Below are 16,791 nucleotides of genomic sequence, written 5' to 3'. Positions count from 1 at the left end.
GTTAGGCCAACATAAGCCACCTTGTGCGCATGTCTACACTTAAAGTTGTCTCCCAGTGATATAAGTGCCAACACAGTAACATCACCTTCCCGAGCAGCTTTGGGCCATGGTCGATATACATAGGTCAATGCAGCAAGAGTGTAGATGCTGAGTTACTTAGGTTGACTATAAAAGAGTCCTTCAGCCACTGTCCCACAATGCCCGACACTGACCGCGCTGGTCACGGTTGTGAACTCCAGTGCCCAGGGGTCATGTGGACGGGAAGCCCCTGCACCCTTTAAACCCCTGCACATGTTTGAAACGCCTTTTCCTGGTTGTCCAGCTTGATGAGCACAACAAGCAGCTCTCCACTGCTGTGGGCAGCTGCCCATGCCAGCCGCATACCCCAGACACGCTCCCGCCTGGAGCGGGCAGGAGACTTGGGATCTCCTGGGCTGTGGGGAGAACCAGCCGTAGGAACATCTACAGGCAGATTGCTGGGGGGATGCCGGAGACGGGCTACGACCGGGACCAGCAGCCGTGCCACGTGACAGCCAAGGAACTGCGGCAGGCGCACCCCAAGGCCAAGGAGGCCAATGATCGACTGGGTGTTGAGCTGCAGATCTGCTGCTCTCACAAGGAGCTGCAGGGCATGCTTGGCTGAGACCCCACCATGATCCTGCACACGACTGTGGATACCGCCGAGGACCCTGAGTCACAGGGTCCTGCCATGAACAGCAAGGAGGAAGTGGATGAGGAAGAGGAGGAGGAATACGGGGGACAGTCTACCAAGGTCCTGCGAGCCAGGACCTGTTTTGATGCCACTGCAGCCCAGCCAATCCCTGCTATCGAGCACTGGTGCAGGGGAAGGACTCTCGGGTAAGCATTACATTTATTTCCCATTTTCGTGATGACACCCCCAACTTATCAGGACACAGCTACCTATTCTTCATTGATTCACTCGTACTAGAAATGGTGGTGGTACAAGAGAGAGGTAGAGCTGTTCGCTGCTTTTTGTTCCCCACTCAAGTTAGCTGAGGGGACCATGCAGAGCAGTTTATGTCCACAGGGATGTTCTTCGAATTCTGCTGAGCGATCTTGATGAAACTTCCATGGAGCAGCCCTGCAATCCTCTCCTGAAGGTTTCTAGGGATGGCACCCTTATTTCTTCCTCCACAGTAGGACGCTTCCCCACGCCACTTGGCAATAACTTCAGCAGGCATCACTGCCTTAAACAGGCTAGCGGCATACGGCCCAAAGCAACTTCAGGATGCCAGCAGTAACTGTTTTCTCTGCCTTTGTTACCCTCAGGAGCGAGATATCAAATAAAGCCACCACTAGCTGTGCAGAACGGTGCCAGTATTCAGTCCCAGAGCCCTCCACTCAGTTTCATGCACCCCAGCAATTCCCTCCCCATTTCCCTCACCCCTGGCAGGCCAGACCATGGCCAGTACGGTTAGTTGCACCGTGATCCAGCACTCCAGAGCAGAAGTGTCCATAAGCAGCTCTTGTTTAACACTCTGGGGGAGCAAGGGATAAACCAGCACTTGCATAACCATGGAAAAGTAACCCTTTCTGTTGGTGTACTCCTTGGCCAGGTGCTCTATGGCCATAATAGGTTTGTGTGTGTCTACTGTTCCATTGCGGTTCGGGAACCCCACAGCTGCAAAGCCATCTGCTATGTTCTGTACATTGCCGAAGGTCACAGTCCTGGTAGCAGGAGATAATTAATAGACTGAAGGGAAGGTAACTCACAGGCATGAGGATACGTGGATAAGGCAATTGAACTCAAGAGTGGCACTATTTTCCTCAGGCTTTGTCGACAATAAACCTGGCCGAGGTCCTTTGCCACTGAGCTAACCCTGTGGCCTCTCTTTACGAAGAGCGCTGAGGTCTGCAGAATCAGCAACCTGCACTCCCTGCTAGTACAGAGAACACAGGAGCACCGAGAACGGCAACACTGACCACTCTGCAGTGCGAGCACCTGTCCGCAGCTCTAACAACACTACTGACCCGACCGCTGATTTGGTAAGTGGAGAGCTGCCCACTCTGGGGTTCACAACCTCAGATGGCAGAAAGCTCCAAGCTAAGGAATCTCCCCATCCCCCAGCTACAGATCCCCCCAGAGTCTGATAAGATTTGGACACAGTGAGTAACGAGTAGAGGTCAAAAAAAAAAAAAAAAAAAAAAAATGGGGAAACGGACTGGAATTTGTAAGACAATGGCAGAGACTGTAGCCTTCAAGAAGAACAACAGCAAGAAACGTAAAATATTGCAAACCCTGGCCATGGCTGTTAGATGGCTAAGACAACGAACAACAAAATTGGCAGGGCAAGTAACAGAAACAAAGATAAAAGAAGCAACAGACACAGCAGAGCCCAGGAAACCACCAGCTCTGCTGGCAGGGCAGCAAGCAATCCAGACACACGATATGTCACAGCAAGCAGAGAAACACAAACAGCTGTAGTGAATCTGTAAAAAAGAGAAGTGCCGCCCCCTACTATCCATCTTGGTGGGCAACAACAGGCTCCGGGTACTTAGATAGTGCCTGATGGGTGGGGACAGAAATGGAGAAAGGTGGCCCTAGCAAAATTAAGGGATGGAACCTGGGATGGAATGGGGATATGTAGAATGACCCAAACCAAGAGTAACTAAGCAGCCCATGGGCAGGGGCCATCACACTGCAACCACCACCGTATGATGAGAGCCATGTTCCAGTGAAACCGAAACCCAGACTGGTGGCTTGTCAGAATGGGAGAAGTAAGCGCACAGGAGGGAGAAGTTGCCAGCAATACTTTCCCTAGATTGGTAAATCAGATGGAGGAGGAAACTGAATAGGTCACAGAGCACATTAGGCAACAGGGCTGCTCTTGATCACAGGAGAGTGGATAAAAATGGATTTCAAAGTAAAACACCTAGAGTACTGGGCCAACGCCGGGAATTAATGCATCGTCAGAAAAAATGCAGCCAGCAAGAGGAAAAAATTTAGGCTGGCAAACACAGGCTAAACATCTTAAAAATATGCATGGAGTTCCCCAGAAATGGTTAACTGCTGCTGGGATCCCCGCAATCCATTGGGCATGCAGACAAAAACAGGCATTGGGAGAACAAATTCAGGGTTTGTGGAAGCAGGTAGCAACCCCCACTCTCCTCCCAGAGCCAGGAACAAAACCAGGGATACAGGTTTCCAGCCCTCTGCTTTAACCCACAGAGCCCCACTCAGAGCTAATTATAGAACCTTTTTGCTCAAATATTTTCACATACTGGTTAAGTTTTCCTTTATAACCTCTCTCAGTTTGCCAAGCTCACTGCTGCTGTCTGTACTTTAAAATGACCACACAGAGTTAGTTAATCTCTCCTGACTCATGTCTCCCTCCCTTCCTATATTGCTCTCCACCTGTTCTCTCCTCGCTTCTGCCCTCTTGGTTTTCAAAGTTATAGTTATTGCAGAAACCCCTGTCGCAGGAAGAAACGGAGCAACTAAAAACATCACTAAAATACGTAAGGTGGTAACTTTACTTAAATAAGTCCAGTAAAGTAACTCTTCAGCTGTTGCATTCTTGAAGCGTTAGAATAGACTCTTAACGTTTTTGCAGATATGGTTGCTAAGCAACAGAAATGAGAACTCTGCTTCTAATCCTAGCCCCTAACTAACATATGAAATGTGGGTTTTCCTTAGTTCCATGTAGTAGTATCCTGCAGTGCTGTTCTTTGTCAACAGTAAACCTGGCCGAGCGCCTTGGCCACCAAACTGAGCCTGTGGTCCTTCTGAACAACATCGAGGTCTGCTGAACCCACAGGCTGCCCTTTCTGCTACTGCACCCAACGCTGGAGCTCCAAGAGCAGCGACACTCGCACCACTAGCTCCACCCCGCAGCAGGAACCCCACATACTACTCGGGTAACAGGGCTCCCGACAGCTGCAGCTCAGAGTCAGACACCTCCCCTTTGCGGAGACAGGATCTGGTTTTAGGCGAGCGGCACTGAGCAGGACCTACCTACAGCTCTTCTACACTCAGACACGGAGCCTGCTCCCCAGAAACAATCCCACCCTTGCTACACTCACCAGCCCCATCTCCATTAGTCACAGGCAATGTTCCCTTTAATTTTTTCCACCCATGTGCAGAATAAATTTTGTTATGTGCACAAGATAATGTGCGCCACCAGTAGAAACAAAAACCTTAATATATATTTTTTAAAAGTTACCAATAGGGATAATTACTCCAGCCAGGACAAGTTAGGCATTTTAGAACTCACTACTCAAAAAATTAAATCTAAGTATAAGAGAGAAATAAAAATTATGCAATGCACAGAGCATTCAAAAAACTAAAATAACGCTTTGAAAGAATAAAATTACAGAAAATGTATGTGCATTGCAGGAAGTACCAACAACAACAGTATCGGGAGATGTGTGACACACAAAGACTGTTGGTGTGCTGGCTGCTGGGGAAGATTCTGAGAGACGCCCATGCGCTGTCTCTTTAAGGCACATACTGAAAGCTCTCCTCCTGAACCATGTCCCCTCACTGGGGGAAAAACTGTGTGTGTGTGTGTGTGTGTGTGTGTGTGTGTGTGTGTGTGTGTGTGTGTGTGTGTGTGTGTGTGTGTGTGTAGAGAGAGACACAGAGTGTGCGTGTGTAGAGAGAGACACAGAGTGTGCTGGCTACTAGGGAAGTCTCTGGGAGACCATGCACTGTCTCTTAAGACACTCACACACCCGAAGGCGTGTTCAGACCTCAAAGCTGCTGCAAGTTCTGAGCCCTGTCCCCTCTACCCTGCTCTGCAGAGATGGGGTACTGGGGCTGGGGGAGGGGGACCCCCTGATATCAATTCTCTCTCCACCACCAACTCTGCACAGCCAGCAGGAGGGTCCCAGGGGCAGCTGCAGGAGCAATGTGGCTGCAAAGCAGCGGGGGCAAGGGGCATCTGAACACGTGCTGCTGGCTGCATGTGCGTGGCTCTGCTAATCAACTGCACAGCACTTGAATCTCTCCTGGGCAGCCGCCCAATGGCGCAGCTTACAGGAACACAGTCACTGGATTTCCCTCCAAAATCTTTCACTTATCCATCATTAAACACACAGACAGCTCTCCTATCCCACCCCACGGCTGACAATCCCCATGGCAGGGAGAACCCTGTGCTGACACAAAGTACACAGCTCAGCATGCAAATGACAGACTGGATGCTCAAGGTACATATGCACCTCTTCCCCTCGATCAGGCCAGGGGGACTCAGACCCACAGCTCCTCATTCACAACCACAGCTCTGCGCCAATCCTCAAATTAATCCCCAGATTTCCTCACCTCACAATCACACCTCTACCCAGCTGCTTCAACTCATGCCTCTGCCATTCACTACAGCTTCACGTAGCCCAGTGAATGCAGCTGGAGTACATGTGGATAACGCCCAGTGGTTACTGCCAACTCCAAGGGGGCAGAGTTAAGGTTGCACAGGCATGGACCTTCCCTCTGGATTTCCTACTTTTGAGAGGTTTGAGTGTTGCTGAACTCGACCTGCTGGAAGGGCTCAGAACAGCACTGGGCACCCTTCGCGTTGCATTAATGAAGTTGTCAGGGAATATGGATGTTCAATAAACAAACAGAAAAGGATGGTTCCCCACCCCACCTGCCATTCACAGGCCCAGACAAGGCAACTTGAAAGGGGAAAGGAAGGGGGATAGAGCTGGGAGGTTCCCTGGCAGTGGGAGGCGGTAGCAGCAGGGATGACTGGCAGTGAGGATGGGGGGAGCAGGGTTGGGTCATGGTGAGGGGCAGCAGCTGGGACGTCTCTATGTGGGAGATTTGTTTCTCCCTTCCATGCCCTGTTTCCAGTAGAGAATGGGCATCCTGGGGAATGGCTCAGGGCAACAATTCCCTACCAAGCAAGGACAAAGCACTGCAGATCCAAGGGGTAGTGTTAGGATATAGATATTCAGGCCTGTTGGTAAAGGCCTGTACTTGAAGAATTTAGGTGTGTTCTTATCACTTGGCTAGTTATAGAGGTATAAAAGAAAGAATCTGAGGCCCTGTACTTAGCCAAAGACCTTTGGCTAAGCAACAGAGGCAGCCATAAGCTGGGAAGCGACCGGTCACATCCTCACATTCCAAACTAGTCACATTGAAAAAAGGTGCTATTGGGCTGTTAGGAATACAATCCTGTCCTGATAGTGCCTATCACCTCCAGAGAAAGGGAAGTGCCTAGAAAATGTAAAAGGAAACTTAGTTTGATAGCATCTTGTCTGGCAAGAACTCGCTTATCAACAGCTGCGATGTGAAATCCTCACTTCTGTATTGTTTTGTCATTATAGTTCCCACTTTGCTATTGTTTGTCTGTATAATCTCTGTCTGGTTCTGTGATTGTTTCTGTCTGCTGTATAATTAATTTTGCTGGGTGTAAACTAATTAAGGTGGTGGGATATAATCGGGTACATAATCATGTTACAATATGTTAGGATTGGTTAATTAAATTTCAGGAAAATGATTGGTTAAGGTATAGCTAAGCCTAACTCAAGTTTTACTATATAGTCTGCAGTCAATCAGGAAGGGGGGGGGGGGAGGGGGGAAGATGGGAACAGGGAATGGGGGTAAGGAAATTGGAATCATGTTTGGCTAAGGGCAGGAATGGGAACAGGGACACAGGTGTAAGGCTCTGTGGTATCAGAGCTGGGAAGGAGGATACTAAGGAAGGAAACTGGAATCATGCTTGCTGGAAGTTCACCCCAATAAACATCGAATTGTTTGCACCTTTGGACTTCGGGTATTGTTGCTCTCTGGTCATGCGAGAAGGACCAGGGAAGGAAGGGGGTGAAGGAATAAGCCCCCTAACAGGTAGGAAGTGGGACCGCTAAACACTGCGGATGGAGTGGAGGTCAAGGATAATCTAGGCATGGCCCAATATCTAAACAAATACTTTGTCTCAGTCTTTAATAAGGCTAATGAGGATCTTAGGGATAATGGTAGCATGACAAATGGGAATGAGGATATGGAGGTAGATATTACCATATCTGAGGTAGAAGCGAAACTCAAACAGCTTAATGGGACTAAATCAGGGGGCCCAGATAATCTTCATCCAAGCATATTAAAGGAATCGGCACCCGAAATTGCAAGCCCATCAGCAAGAATTTTTAATAAATCTGTAAACTCAGGGGTTGTACTGTATGATTTAAGAATTGCTAACATAGTTCCTATTTTTAAGAAAGGGGAAAAAACGTGATCCGGGTAACTACAGGCCTGTTAGTTTGACATCTATAGTACGCAAGGTCTTGGAAAAAATTCTGAAGTATTTAAGGACATTGAGGCCAATGGTAAATGGGACAAAATACAACGTGGTTTTACAAAAGGTGGAGCATGCCAAACCAACCTGATCTCCTTCTTTGAGAAAGGAACAGATTTTTTAGACAAAGGAAACGCAGCGGATCTAATTTACCTAGATTCCAGCAAGGCGTTTGATACTATGCCACATGGGGTATTATTAAATTGGAAAAGATAGGGATCAACATGAAAATTGAAAGGTGGATAAGGAATTGGTTAAAGGGGAGACTACAATGGGTCCTACTGAAAGGTGAACTGACAGGCTAGAGGGAGGTTACCAGTGGAGTTCCTCAAGGATCAGTTTTGGGACCAATCTTTTTATTACTGACCTCGGCACAAAAAGTGGGAGTGTGCTAATAAAGTTTGCAAAAAGAAAAGGAGTACTTGTGGCACCTTAGAGACTAACCAATTTATTTGAGCATAAGCTTTCGTGAGCTACAGCTCACTTCATCGGATGCATACTGTGGAAAATACAAAAGACGTTTTTATACACACAAACCATGAAAAAATGGGTGATTATCACTACAAAAGGTTTTCTCTCCCCCCACCCCACTCTCCTGTTGGTAATAGTGAGAGTGGGGTGGGGGGAGAGAAAACCTTTTGTAGTGATAATCACCCATTTTTTCATGGTTTGTGTGTATAAAAACGTCTTTTGTATTTTCCACAGTATGCATCCGATGAAGTGAGCTGTAGCTCACGAAAGCTTATGCTCAAATAAATTGGTTAGTCTCTAAGGTGCCACAAGTACTCCTTTTCTTTTTGCAAATTCAGACTAACACGGCTGTTAGTCTGAAACCTAATAAAGTTTGTGGAGGATACAAAGCTGGGAGGTATTGCCAATTTAGAGAAGGACTGGGATATCATACAGGAGGATCTGGATGACCTTGTAAACTGGAGTAATAATAATAGGATGAAATTTAATAGTGAGAAGTGTAAGGTTATGCATTTAGGGATTAATAAGAATTTTAGTTATAAGCTGGGGACGCATCAATTAGAAGTAATGGAGGAGGAGAAGGACCTTGGAGTATTGGTTGATCATAGGATGACTATGAGCTGCCAATGTGATATGGCCGTGAAAAAAGCTAATGCAGTCTTGGGATGCATCAGGAGAGGTATTTCCAGTAGAGATAAGGAGGTTTTAGTACCGTTATACAAGGCACTGGTGAGACCTCACCTGGAATACTGTATGCAGTTCTGGTCTCCCATGTTTAAGAAGGATGAATTCAAACTGGAACAGGTACAGAGAAGGGCTACTAGGATGATCCAAGGAATGGAAAACTTGTCTTATGAAAAGAGACTCAAGGAGCTTGGCTTGTTTAGCCTAACTAAAAGAAGGCTGAGGGGAGATATGATTGCTTTCTATAAATATATCACAGGGATAAATACTGGAGAGGGAGAACAATTATTTATGCTCAGTACCAATGTGGACCCAAGAACAAATGGATATAAACTGGTCATTGGGAAGTTTAGACTTGAAATTAGACAAAGGTTTCTAACCATCAGAGGAGTGAAGTTTTGGAATAGCCTTCCAAGGGAAGCAGTGGGGGCAAAAGATCTATCTGGCTTCAAGATTAAACTCGATAAGTTTATGGAGGAGATGGTATGATGGGATAACATGATTTTGGTAATTACTTGATCTTTAAATATTCATGGTAAATAGGCCTAATGGCCTGTGATGGGATGTTAGATGGGGTGGGATCTGAGTTACCCAGGAAAGAATATTCTGTAGGATCTGGCTAGTGAATCTTGCCCATATGCTCAGGGTTTAGCTGATCGCCATATTTGGGGTCGGGAAGGAATTTTCCTCCAGGGCAGATTGGAAGAGGCCCTGGAGGTTTTTCGCCTTCCTCTGTAGCATGGGGCACGGGTCACTTGCTGGAGGATTCTCTACTCCTTGAAGTCTTTAAACCACGATTTGAGGACTTCAATAGCTCAGACATAGGTGAGAGGTTTTTTGCGGAGTGGGTGGGTGAGATTCTGCGGCCTGCGTTGTGCAGGAGGTCGGACTAGATGATCATAATGGTCCCTTCTGACCTTAGTATCTATGAATCTCTGAAACACCCCAAATCTGAGGAGATTTGAAATTGACACAGGAGAATTAGAGAGAAAATGGGACAAAAGCTGAATGGAGAAATTATAAATAATTTGAGAGAAAAGACTGAAATATTGACATAGATTTTATATCCATATTTGATAATTACACAGACAAATGTGACGGAATCAGGAGAGGATTTTATAAATCTTTCAGAGGGAAGTGGCAAAATCACAGGGGATTTCAAGCTCTTCTCCCCCCCTCCCCCCCAGCCAATTTCCTGACTGCTCCTAACTCACACTGTCTCTCCCTCCATCTCTGTCCTTCCCCCACCCTTCCCTGCCTGGCACCTCCACACCCCAAACACACAAAGGGGAACCCCATGGAGCTGGTCTCTTCCCCTCCTCAATCCCCAGTTTTGCCACTGGGCAGATCCTGGCAGGAGATCAATGGCTCAGTGCTGTTAAGGCAGCTCGGATCCCACCCACAGGTGCATTAACAACAAGTAGCAGATTCCCAGGGGCTGGGAGATCCCAGGCTCCTGGTGACATTTGTGCAGAGTCACTTTTCTGACCATCCCCCGGTCTCGCTCAGTCACCTGGAGTCTCCACCTCAGCAGTTGGGGTTGGCAGAGCCTGGGGCTGCCTTAGGGGGCTAGTTCCAGCCACTAGAGGAAGTCCCCGCCTGGGTTGGGCGGGGAAGAGCCTTTCATGAAGGTCTCTCCACAGCACAGATCCTGCTGAGGAGCAGCAGCGGCTCAGCCTGGGCTCCCAGATCCCAGGGGAGGCAGCACCATCCCACCTGAGAAACTCAACTCTGATATCTTGAGTAAAGAGAGACAGAGAGAGCAGCTTCCCCTCCCTTAGCAACAGCCAGAGCCCTCTGGTGACAGCAGCTAAAGACACCACTTCCGGATCTTATCGGCTCCCATGTTAATCCAGAGCCACTCCTCTTCCTTCCTTGCAGCAACTCTGGAGTCAATGAGACCAGAAATGTGACATTGGAGGGAGGATGCCAAAATCTGTTTAACCACATCCTGGGGAGGGGTGGTTTCAGGCCTTCCCTCCTCCCCCACTTCTGGGGCAAGGACTCAGAGTAACTATTTTCCCTCCAAACCCTGAACATCCTACAGTTCTGAAGGGGAGAGAAAGAAAATTTGTGGTGATTTTATATTAGTATTTGATCAATGGAGAGAAAGTTATCACTGCCCCGACCGGCCATTCACATAGCCCTGGGCAATACTGCTTTAACAGGAGACAGGAGGGGGTGGAGGAGCCAGACAATTCAATAAACTTCCATGCTCTATCACTGGCTAATAATGGCCACCATGGACCCACCCAAGAGGTGGCTGGGTCTCAGCACTGCAGGAAGAGACCCCTCATGGGGACCGTTCACCACCGGCTCTGGGGACCCTTCTGGTGAAAGCAGCTATCGGAACGTGAGGAGTTAGTACAGGAGGACGGAGCGTCTCAGCCACTCTGGGCACTGCCCAGGGGAACAGGGACCCACCCACACACAGAGCAGCCCCCTGAGGGGAGTTAATGTCTCACGCCGTCTGGGGAAAGGAAAAGTCAGTCAGGGTCTGGGAGACACCGGATAGTGTAAAAAGAAAAGGAGTACTTGTGGAACCTTTGTTAGTCTCTAAGGTGCCACAAGTCCTCCTTTTCTTTTTGTGGATACAGACTAACACGGCGGCTACTCTGAAACTGGACAGCGTGAGGCCCAGATGGTGTGAAGCCCTGCCTGGGATGTGAATCTGAAGTGGGGCAAGTCACCCTGATCAGCAACCCTGTGGATTTTAATGGAGACAAAGGGGAAAACAAATGGTTCTCAAATGTGAGCGGGAAAGTTGATCACTGGGGAATTTAACCCCTCTGCAACCTCCACTATGGTGAATGACTCAAGGCAACAAGTTCCCTCCAAACAGGAGAAGGGTCTGAACAATATGGAGAACACCTCAAAGCCTAAGAGGATTTTTTTAATTCAATAATTTATGGGAAATGCTAAAATCCAAAATGTGACATCAGTGTTCAGTAATTAAAAAGAAAAAAGGAGCAAATATGAGGAATTTGTCACAAATTAGGCGAAAGTGGAAAAGTCTGAGGGATTTTATATCAATAGTTGATACAAGATAAAGAGGTAAAATCTGAGTGGATTTCATATCAATATTTGATCATTAGGGAGAGAAAGAGAAAAACATACAAGGATTTTATATTAATCAATATTTAAGAAAATGACATCTGAGGAGATTTGATGTTAATATCAGATGATTAGATGGGGAAAAACTCAGGGGATAATAAATCATCGATAACGAGAGAGAAAATGGGGCAAAACATTCAGGAATTTTGCGTCAATATTTTAGAACTGAGGAGAAAATGGGGCAAAAACTAAACATTTCTTAATACAAGTGAAAAACACCAACACCTGAGCAGACTTATTGATATTAAAGAATTGGAGGGAAAAGTGGGAACGTTTAAGGGGATTTGTGATGGGATGTACCTGGCCTTTGCAGCTCCCTACACAAGACCCCCACAATCCTACTACATCCCGCCCCAGAAAGCGGCAAAGGTGGGTCCTCTGGGCCTGCCTAGGGCCGACACAGGCCTCCCAGCAGCAGCCGCTCAGAGCCCAGGAGGCTCAGAGAAAAGGAGCGGCGGGGCGCAGCAGGTCAGTCCCTGGCTGGACTGAGGGAGTAAAGCAAGGGGGCTCTTCCCGGCCTGGTGCGAGAGAAGAAGCGGAGGATGGCGCCCCTGCACAGGGCTGCAGACGGAAGGGCCCCGCAGGAAGAGGCCCAGGAAACAGCAGCGATGGACTGGGGCGAGCAGCACATGGCTGCTGTGTCGAGGGTCCCCAGGCTGGAGCCCGGGGCAGTGGCTGGGCCCGGGTTCCCCTGGCAACAGGGAAATGGTGTAACCCCCAAAAGGGGACAGGCCTCGTCTGGGAGCCCGAACAAAGGGCTGACTGTAAAGGGCCGGGAGCTGGGGCTGAGGCCCTAGCCAGGGGAAGCAGACTGCTTCTTTGCTGGACTCTCAGACCCCGGCAGGGTTCACTGAGACTTTGGGCCTCGGCCCGGCGGCCGACCACGGAATTCCCCCCGCGCCGGCCGGCGGCTGCCGGGGACGCCGGGGGAGACGGGGTCTGGGATGCGGCACCCCCCCCCCCCGCTCCGAGATGCTCCCGAGGCCAGTGCCCCACCCGGCCCTTATCCAGCCACGCACAACGAACAGCGCAAGGCGATGGGTCCCCCGGCCTGACAGCCACGGGGCGGCGGGGAGCCCTGGGCCGCGCTGCCTAGCAGGGAGCGTGGAGGAGCCGGTGGGTTGTGTGGGGCCGGGAGGGGGAAGAGGTGACGTCAGAGGGGATTTCACCCCCCCCCCCGTGCGGCCCCGGCTCGGCCCCCCCCGCAGTGTCCTGGCTGCACCGAGCTGGGCAAATCTACCGCAGGTCACACGGTCTCTCCGCCCCCCCGGCCCTGTCCCGGGGCAGCCCCGGCCGGCGCAGGCCCAGCGCGGGAGCAGACCCCGGCCCGGCCCCTCGCTTACCTGGTCTCCGGCCCGGGGCGAGGTCCAGCCCCGCGGGGGAAGCCCGCTCCGGCCGGGCGAGCAGCCGCGGCCCCGAAGGTCTCCCCGTGGCCCAGCCGCGTGGAGCGGCCGCTGCTCAGCCCGGGCTCCCGGCGGAGGGAGGCAGCAGCGCCCTGCAACGTCCCACCCCCAGCCTGGGGCGGCCGGGACCGGCTCGGCCCTTTGTTCTCCCCAGCGCCGCCCCCCAGCTCCCGCCTCCCGGCCCCGCCCGCTCCGCGGCTCCAGCCCCTCCCCGGCCCCCCCCGGGGCAAGCCCGGCGGGGGCGGGCAGAGTCGGGGCGGGGGCAGACCGGGTCCCAGGAGGGGCAAACAGCTGGGGCGGGAGAGGGGCGGGGGCAGGGGCACCGCCAGAGAGGGGCAGGGGCGGGGGGGCATTTTCCCCTCTCCCAGGATGGTGCGTTTCAGCACCGGCTTCCCAGGGCTGCCTTCTCAAAGGCCCAGCGCGTCCCAGTGCCCTGGCCTGGCTGCTCTGCCCTGTCTGGCTTCATGTATTCAGCTACCAGAGGAGCGTGGACTCGGGGAAATATTTTACATACACCCCTCAAGTTACAATGGCCATAAGCATTTTTAGTGTTTAAAAGAATCCTTCGTCAGCCACGTGTCCACAGAAAGCCGCATAACAGCTTACAAATCTGTCTTATCTACCCTTCTGATTCCCCGATTTGGTCTCCTTTTCCTGTTAGCCGCTGCCAATGTAGTTTCACTCTACCAATGTAAAGGCTTGTCCCCTTACTAGCATTCAGTGGGGTGTTTGGCTGGCCAGCTCCCACTACCAAAAGGGGAGAGGCCAGTGCTCAAGGTCAGCCTGAATGTCAGGGCGGGCAGGCTAACCAGGGAGTCAGCTGCTCCGTGTGAGCTGGAATTGCCTGGGTCAGACAGAGTGGGGCCGAGCTAAGGAGAAAGCAGGGGCCCGAGCTGAGCTGGGGAGTGGAGCCGTGCCAGCCAACAGAGTCACAGATGCAGCCCAGGGGGGAGCAGATCCTGTGCTGGGAGCAGAGCTGCAGCCACAGAGCCAGGTGTGGTGAGCAACTGGGGCCAGGCAAGGGGGGACCCTGGGCAATGGGCCCAGAGCAGACAGACACCCCCAGCCAAGGGTCCTTGCAGGCAAGACTGGGAGGGGGATCTTAAGCCAGGGCTGACGGTGTGAAGAAGGGTCCCACCACCCAAAGCCTGAGGGGTGTGGCCACCACCATTGCACGTGTCCAACTCGCAGCATCCCTGCAGCACAGCAAGGGCCTGAGAAGGAGGCTTGGGACCTACAAGGAACAGACTGTGAACTGCCCTGACGTCTAGAGACACTGTTTGTGATGTTCCTTGCCACAGGGCGAGGTGATGTGTTTCCTTTAACCTTTCCCATTTTTCCTTGTTCTTTTTTTAAATTAATTGTTAAACAACTTCTATTTGCTTTAAATTATATGAAATGATCAGTGGGTCAGGGAAGTGCCCAGTGCAGAGAGAGTACCCCGGGGCGGGACACCCTAGCCCCTGTCCTAGGTGATCACAGCAGGGTTGGGGGTTGAGCCCCCCAAGAATCATGGGCCCTGCCTTGTCGGGGTTATGAGGACTCTGCCAGACAGGAGAGTGGAAGGGTACTAAGAGCAGGGAGGCCTCTGGGTACTAAGCAAATTCGTTGCAACTACAGTAAAGAACAGAATGATCAGACTGGTAGATGAACACAATTTGTTGAGGAAGAGTCAACACGGTTTTTCTAAATGGAAACCAGGTCTCATTTATTAGAATTCTTTGAAGGAGTCAAGAAACATGTGGACAAGGGTGAGCCAGTAGATATAGTTTACCTGAACTTTCAGAAAGTCTTTGACAAGGTCCCTCTCCAAAGGCTCTTAAGCAAATTAGGCAGTCATGGGGTAAGAGGGAAGGTCCTCTTGTGGATCAGATTAAAAGATAGGGAGAAAGAGTAGTAATAAATGGTCAGTTTTCACAATGGACAGAGGTAAATAGCAGGATCCAACAGCGATCTGAACTGGGACCAGTCATGTTCAACATATTCGTAAATGATTTGGAAAAAAGGGTTAAGAGTGAGATGGCAAAGTTTGCAGAAGATAACTATCTTGAGTAAATTTGGTAAGTCCAAAGCAGACTGTGAAGAGTTACAAAGGCATCTCACAAAACTGTGTGTCTGGGCAACAGAATGGCAGATGAAATTCAAAGTTGATAAAGTAATGCACACTAGAAAACATAATCCAAACTATACATACAAAATGACTAGGTTTAAATTAACTGTTACCACTCAAGAAAGAGATCTTTGCGTGATTGTGGATAGTTCTCTGAGAACATTCACTCAACATGCAGCAGCAGTCAAAAATACTAACAGAATGTTAGGAACTATTAGGAAAGGTATAGATAAAAAGATAGTAAATATCACAATGCCACTGTATAAATCCATGGAACACCAACACCTTGAATATTGTGTGCAGTTCTGGTTCCCCATCTCAAAAAAGAAATATTAGAAATGGAAAGGGTACAGAGAAGGGAAATAACAATTATTAAGTATATGGAACAGTTTCCGTATTAGGAGAGAGAAAAATGACAGGGACTGTTCAGGTTGGAAAAGAGATGACTAAGGAGGTACATGATAGCGGTCTGTAAAATCATGAATGGTGTGGAGAAAGTGAATAAGGAAGTGTTATTTACCCCTAGACATAAACACAAGAGCCAGAAGTCACCCAATTAAATTAATAGGCAGCAGGTCTAAAACAAACCAAGTACAGTAGAAGCCCGTTTATCCGACCCTCCATTATCCGGCTCTGTGTATTAACTGCACAACCAGTGGACATAGGTCCTCGCGTGCTCTGTTCTGTGGGCACTAGTGGTGATGCAGCATCACACTTATCTAGTCTCTGAATTATCCAATTTTTTTAATTGTCCGATCTGGCCCTGGTCCCTATTCGATCGGATAAACAGGGTTCTGCTGTACTTCCTCACCCAACACACAGCCAAAACTATAACTGGGTTCAAAAAGCAATTAGATAAGTTGATGGACCATAGGACCATCAATGGCTATGAGCCAAGATGGTCAGGGATGCAACCCCATGCTCTGGGTATCCCTAAACCTGTGACTGCCGAAAGATGGGATGAGATGACAGGGGATGGATCACTCAATAAATTTCCCTGTTCTGTTCACCACTCTGAAGCATTTGGCACCAACCACTGTAGGAAGACAGGATACTGGTCTGAGCCAGTATGGTCATTCTTATGTTCTTAACTTTGTTCTTGACACTGATTATGCTCCCCATCTTTGGGGAAATCACATGCCTGATTGCCTCAGAAATCTCTGCCCCCACAATTAATTTGCCAAAACAAAACTGGTTAGCAGTGGACCTGCAGCAGTCAGGAGTAGACTACTTCCAGACAGTTATAACAACCCGCTTCTGGACCAACTTCACCCCCTTCTTGCATGTCTTCTGACACTGCAGAATCAGGGCAAGCTGCTCACAAAGCTCCAGAAACATCACTTTCTGCATATGAAAGTTCTGGAGCCACTGCTGGTCCTCCCAGGTCTGCACGACAACGTGATCCCACCAGTCTGTGCCTGTTGCCCTTCTCCACAGGTGCTGGACTACACAGGGGGCATCAGCGGCTATACCAAGAGTCATGAGCAGCATCAGCCAGTTGACATGTATCCTCCTCCTGCGACAGGAGCCTTCACCAGCTCAGAAACTGCCACCAGCATCTCCCGGATGTTCTGCCCACTGCATGAAACAGGAGTGAAAATACAAGCAGGGGAAATTCTTCAAATGGGGCCTCACCCATGTTGCTGGCTCCAGTGGCTGGCAGCTTGCAGACCCAAAACACAGCTTGGCTGGCTGTATTGGTGGGGGAGACAACTTCTGATAAAGTGCCGTGGGACACAAGGAACAAAGGGCTGAAGAG

At 49.7% G+C, this 16,791-nt stretch overlaps 1 protein-coding gene across 8 annotated transcripts in view; it reads right to left on the bottom strand.

The window, feature by feature from the left end:
• Window positions 1-16,791, bottom strand: part of LOC102939322 (zinc finger protein 271) — a 76,632-nt gene that overhangs the window by 10,033 nt on the left and 49,808 nt on the right. For 3 of the 8 annotated variants that reach the window (XM_037913134.2, XM_037913136.2, XM_043525790.1), the window contains exon 1: window positions 12,863-13,048. The exons of 3 other annotated variants lie outside the window; for them this stretch is intronic. The gene's annotated coding sequence lies outside the window, so the exon portion shown is untranslated. Of the gene's footprint in view, window positions 1-1,421; window positions 1,500-12,862; window positions 13,049-16,791 lie in introns of those variants that run through there. 2 more of the 8 variants (XM_043525792.1, XM_043525791.1) reach the window with 2 other exon arrangements.

This window comes from Chelonia mydas, chromosome 11, assembly GCF_015237465.2.
Source record: "Chelonia mydas isolate rCheMyd1 chromosome 11, rCheMyd1.pri.v2, whole genome shotgun sequence".
In the NCBI taxonomy this organism is placed as follows: Eukaryota; Metazoa; Chordata; order Testudines; family Cheloniidae; genus Chelonia; species Chelonia mydas.
Note: the sequence above shows the minus strand (reverse complement) of the source record. Positions and strands in the feature narration are given on the sequence as shown.